The sequence below is a fragment of the Anopheles bellator genome, chromosome 1 (assembly GCF_943735745.2).
Source record: "Anopheles bellator chromosome 1, idAnoBellAS_SP24_06.2, whole genome shotgun sequence".
NCBI classification, from domain to species: Eukaryota; Metazoa; Arthropoda; class Insecta; order Diptera; family Culicidae; genus Anopheles; species Anopheles bellator.
Window position 1 is genome coordinate 25,221,626 of NC_071285.1, and position 6,345 is coordinate 25,227,970.

The window sequence follows — 6,345 nt, forward strand, 5'->3', positions numbered from 1 at the left end:
GGAATTGTGGCACACAAAAACTTAAGCACACTCTCGAAAACACTGTTGGATAGGTGCCGTTTCCACCGGCACCGGAAACAATTGTGTCGGAAACTGTTGTAGACAATCAATACACAGTCGGAGCGGACACACGCGAGCACGCACCACGCGCGCGAAAGGATATACGCGATTGGCGCACGTTCGGCGAACGAAGCGCGAACATAAATCACTGCCAATACCGTACGCAATTCTTCTCCTCGAGCGGGGACACGCGCGGGTGTGGGTCTGGGCGCCGGGGTGTTTTATGAATATTTCACCACCGATTTCGCGTGGCACAAACACTTCACAGTGGCGGCGGCTTCGGAGCGCCTTCAACGAATGATCTGCGATTCTCTGGCAGAGCGCACAGCACACCGACGATCGCGACCGCACCGGACGACGTACGAAACACCAATGAATGTTGAGTCCGTTTATGCTGCCAAGCATAAGCACATAAGCGCAGCTGTCGAGTGCGAGTTCATCCGAGACTCTCACGGCGAGGAGCCGTGCGTGAGCTCTCCACGTTGCATGAACCTTTTGGAGCCAGCGAGATTCGCACAGCGAATTGTCCACCGAATTGGTAACCAGCTGGAGTGTTGGGAAAAAATCGGCTAACCCCCCAAACATATTTTTAAGAAACTTTTTCTTCTAAATCTTTGGACATTCAGCAACACATCGGTGTATGGTTCTTCAAATGTTGAATGTCCATATGAAGCGTCTCGCTTGGAGCCATTTAGAAATAAGTAAACTATCTTATAACCCGTGAAAAAACATGGGAGCTGCAAAGAAAGTCTTCTTTCAGAAGCACCACATCCGATGGCCAATGGATGAGTTTTAAAACTAAAAACAAATGCGTAAGGTTTTTTCAGGGGAATTGGGATTTTGAGAGAAAGTTCACAGTTGCTGTTAATGGAATGTTATGGAAGAAATAGCATTTTTAAACTAACTTTGGAGATCAAAACGACAGAAGAAGTGAATGCAATAAGTACTGCTCGAACTGCTCGAATCTGTTCGGGAAGCGTAGTTTTAATTGATATCCCCTTGAAAAGGTTAAAAACAGTGGTTTTCATTTAATTTTCCCGACCCCAGCTAATCGCCTTACCGCCGCAAGGGATAAGACACTGCACAGTTAATGAACTGCCGCACTATGGACCCGGTGAAACTTTGGCCCCAAAGAGTATTGAAAGTTTCATTTTTTAACGCTTAAACCCTTACGCGTCCGGCTCGCCCTAATGGTGTAATGATACTTCCGAACGGTGGACCCTTTTTCTAGACCTGTGTCTGTCCCCCTTTTGCCCCTCTTTCCCGACCCCTAATGGCAGTTTAAACGTCCTGCGCCACGGGCTTTATCACACCGAAGCGCACCCGAAACCCTCCCGGGGGGGATATGGCCGAAGGGTCCTGCGCCCCGATTGAATATGCATCCGTTTGTAATCCCGGGTTGCGCCATGTTTTTCACTCCACCTTGTGCACCTTTCGGTGAACTTATTTTTTGGCGAACCAAAGGGGACGAGGGACCAACATATCCCGATCGAACAGAAAAAATAGTACCACCACCACCACCACCGGGAAGATAGTGGAAACAAGGAAATGGTGCCACAAACGATAACACAGAAATAACGAGCCACAAAATGAAATTCCACTTAACTTACCGAAGGGCCGCCCGGTCGGTGTCGGTCCCGGTGCCATTAATCATTAGCTTTTACTCGGGTGCACTCGACGGGACGTGGCGCGGATGAAGGCGATTCAAATCCTACCTTTCGCCACGGGTTCCACGCGGGGAGAGGATTACGGAGGGAAGTTACATGTCCGGTCCGGTGCGGACCGACAAAAGCGAAAGGATGCGACCGAGCGACGAGATGGCCGCTCGGGGTTTTTGAAGTGTGCCGAAGGCTAAAGACATTGGAGGACGTGTTACAACACCGCCACCACCACCGGGGAAGCTCGGATCTCGGGAGATCCAACGGTAAGCGACACTACCGCCCGGCTTAATTTAGTGAACCGTTCCTTCTGGGGTTCTGTCGGTTGCCCCAAGCTGACTGTGGCATCGATATGGCACCGGGGCCCTGGAGGTGAGCCGGTCTACTACAGCTTCACTCGCAATTTCGACCATCGAATTGAGTCACAGCGGTGGCCGACCCGTGTAGTAATTGGTACTGTCGGCTGGACGATGAAGTGTTGGAGTGATGTCTTTACCTTGCGAAACTGGAATAAATTATTGTCCGCGAATTGTTCCACGTCGGCGCCGTGGGCTACCCTAATCAGCCCTGGGCGGCCTAATGGACTACAAAAGTACTGCGCGGCACCAATTAGACTCTGGATTTTCCACAATGTTGGCGACGATGGCCTACGATATGTGGCCTGCTCTAGAGAAATATTTTCCCAAAATAATACATGCTGAAAGTTGAAGATCCTTTCGCTCAAAGTAAGGTCCAATAATGAGGGCCCAAGAAATAGTTGAAGTATGAAGTACTTTATAAAACAGTGAAACAGAATCCACGACTCCAGGTCCGCTTCAGCTTCTCAGCACAGCTCTTACCTTACTGTTAAGTGCTGTTGGAAGGCGTAAGGAAAAAGGCGTACCTTCGTTTTATCGCCTCTGCATTCGTTCTCCATTTTCGGCGCTCGCAAGAACAAGTTCTCGTGACCGATGCAGCCGGCAGACAGAACCCGGAGAGACCTACCGAGCAAGCCGAGAGCAACGAGTAATGCTCCTCCCGCCAATCCCTTCCCAACCCATCAACCCAACAGCCCCTTGGCACCGGGCTTTGGGGCCCGCAGTAACCAAGAACCCCGGGCATCGTCGCCTCTGCGCATCACTTCACGGCGTCTGCAGCATGTCTGCGGCCACTGCCAAAAATGGTACATTGTTTCGGTGCTCGATTCCCGAGCGGTGCCGAGATCTTCTGCTGGTGCGTCTTCTGGTCTCGGCCCAAAACCGGGGCGCTACCGGTTGCTATCTGCCACTCCGTCCGACGGACGGACCGTTTGGATATCGATTTTTAATCCTCTCGCCGGTCTCACTGGACGACGGGCGGCTCCGAAGGGTTCCCGCCTCGCTCCCGGGAAGTGTCACGGGGATGGGACAGAGATTTATGTTAAACGCATTTGCTCCTCACGCCGCGGGGCGCTGTGCGCTCTGGGAGCCGATCGGCGATCTGATCGAACACGATAATTGGAAGCCTGTGGCCCTTGCCTTGCCGGGCCACTGTTGGGGTGCTGCAGTGGCAGTGACTAATTTAAGAAGCGCATCGCTGCTGCCGACCGGCGGCGACGGCTCGGGAGAAGAGAATGTTAAATTTGGTCGGAACATGACAAGTAGCGTCTGCTGGGTTCTCCATCCCACGGGATGAATCCGGTTGCGGGAGCATATGGAAGCCATATTCTAATTTGGTGCCGTCCGGAGTGTGCGCGTGTAGAGCGTCGATCGGTCGAGAATCCGATGCCGACGAAGCAGCAGAACTGGGTAATTAGGTGTCTAAACGATGGGCGGATCGAATTCGTGTATCGAGTTTGTTTCGTTTCGTATGGAATAATTTCGGAATGGGGCCCATTTGGAACCCTTTTGGGACAGTGAATGGAACAGCAGGAGATCAAACTAAGCAAACGATGGGCTCCCTGTGGGAGAATTTGTGATAAGAACGATCAAACTGACAAAGAGATGGTTGAAAACGCCGTAAAGTATGCAATCGAAGTAGCTTTCGGAATTTCCTTTACGGTGTGCTGTTATTATTGCCGGACTCACTCCAAACCGGGCTGGGAGACACAACGATCCAAAAACCGACACCAATTGGAAGCTATTCATCATTTTACTAAGCTTTCGACTCTGCTTGACTCCATGCTTTGAAAAATACATTGATCACACGGCTGTAAGTGGCGATGACAGGAGCGCCCATTGAAATCGGCTGCCCTAAACTGTTCGCATCCCAAAACACAGGAGCGAGAAGTTGTCACCCAGAGGCTGGCATATGAGGACTATTCGGTCGCACTGATGAATATTAATTACTCCTAGACTGCATAGCGTTTTAGCACCGAAAAAGAACGAGCACATATGCTTCGGGCGGCCGGGAGAACCACTGCGTTCCCATGCCAATGGACGACGAATCTAAGTCCTCGATTGTACCCAGCCCGCGGTATGTGCGTTCCGCCCAATTAGTCGGGCAATTAAAACACTTTAACGCATCCGCGACGCTTCCGGCTCCAACCGCGGCGGGATGGATTTGCGTCCTCTCGTCCGACTGACAAATTGATTAATTACAATTTTCATAATTGCCCCGATGAGGTTTCGACGCACGCTTCTTCGGACGGTTTGGCCTCCGCAATGATCTCGGTTCCCGCGAGAGGTTCGTTCGGTTCGTTGAACCACACGGGCCATGGCCAGGGCGCTTCCCTGCCCAGCGTTTTATTGCCCAAGTCCCCAGTCCAGACTGCAGTCCAGTGCGGTTGCAGTTGTACCAACACTCATTAATCGATCCGATCCGGCGACTTCTGGCGACGATCGTTCGTTTAACGACCAAAGAGCCCGTCACAACTTTGTCATTAAGAGTCGACCCGCCACGTACAGCGTGTGGGTTGTTTGCAAGATTGCACTGCGTCGGCCATCAATCATGGCGGCTCCAAAAGGCTAACAAGAGGTACGGCCTCGAGGCCCGAGCCCTTGCCCCGGGGGTCTTGCCCGGACAAATGGCAAAATAATGTTTCCTAAAGCCCTTCGGCGGACGGAGTGCATCCTTCTGCAATCAAACCGGGAAGTGCACCAACAATTGGGTAGCCTTCAATGCAGAAGCCGTCACCATTGGCACCACCACCGTTGATGATGATGATGATGATGGTGATAATGGTTCCTTCTTGTTGACCTTGCAATGTCCATTTCTTTCGCAGTCCCCACCGGAATCGGAATGGAAGCGCGCACGCGGGCTAATTGAGGGCTCTTGGATAATCCTCGCGTCGTCCGCGTGACGGGTGAGATCTTCATCGGATGGTGCGCCCACGTCTGGCCGTCCGGCTGATTGCCGGGTTTGGAGTGGGCAGGACACACACCTCCTTCCACCATCTTGAAGGATTTCCATATTTCTTTCCATTAGCAGACCGAGGCAGAGGCTGCGGGCTGTGTCTCTGGATCCATCACCGTCCGGATGTGGTTCGCCGCCGGGCCGGTAAGTAGCACACTCCAGGGACCCCTTGACTGCATGATAAACGATCCTCCGCCTAATCGGTGAGCCTCGGTGGACCGAGGAGCGCAACCCAACGGCGTGGTTTATGGTCCTAATTCGAACCACGGACCCGTCTGCTCGTTTCTGGCCTCGTCGGTGACAGATTTAACTCTTGGCGAACTGTTAAACCGGACTGCCGGAATGAAAGGCCTACGGAAGAGTAAATTACGCCATTTAATCAAGAGACAGAGAGGGGCACCGCTAGGAACTGCAATCTGATGTCAGGATCGTGTGCAGCGTGTCTTCCGGTGACACTTTGGTCGTCTACAGATCAAAGGCACACGGTCCCAACGGTGGAAGACCACTCGAAAAGGGACGGTTCGAGTATCCCGAAAGTGTGTGCCCTATCAGCTCGAGTCAATTAAAATCTTTCTCTCATTCTCTTGATTGGAAGGGAACGCTTGGGGCAGACGTGCGAAAGGGACGGTCAAGGGCAACTACTTCAGCAAGGTGGCCACCGATTTTCCGTCTTGTAACCGATCCATATGCTCTCCCTCTGTGACTCTAGTTTTCTGTGCTTTCAAAATGCATTTATACCAGACCAATCCTCAATTCTCCCGGTTCGCTACTGAAACGCAGGTTGGCAGGAAGGGGCAGGAAGCAAAAAGTTCTGCCCCTACGTTGCTGCACAGTTTACTGCCTCCCAAACGGTTCGCACAATCAGCAATGATAACACTCATCAGGGTGCATTCATCAATCGATTGATGCACTTTGGTAGCCGTCCGTCTAAAGTTGCTGCGAAACCAGAAATTGCAGAACTGCAAACGACTAAAGTGTTGGGCAAGATTCGAGCCGAACCACGGTCGAGATTTCTACGCCGGCGCCTCCCGCTCTCTAACCCCAATGCTTCGCTTACGTTACGTTAATCTATTGCGGGTTGCCCTCCGGAATGTCGATGCTTGATGCCGAGAACAGTTACGATGCAGCGTGGCGAATGTGGCCACCACTGTGGGAGGCGCAGCTGGCCAAAAGTGGGATTGGGAAGCAAACTTGGGAACTTGGGTAGTGCTTTGGAACATACCTAATCTATTTGGCCCTTACATTTCTCTTAGAAATAATTCAGATAATCTACTTCTGATAAGAATGTTTCTTTAAACTAAATCAGAGAAATCGT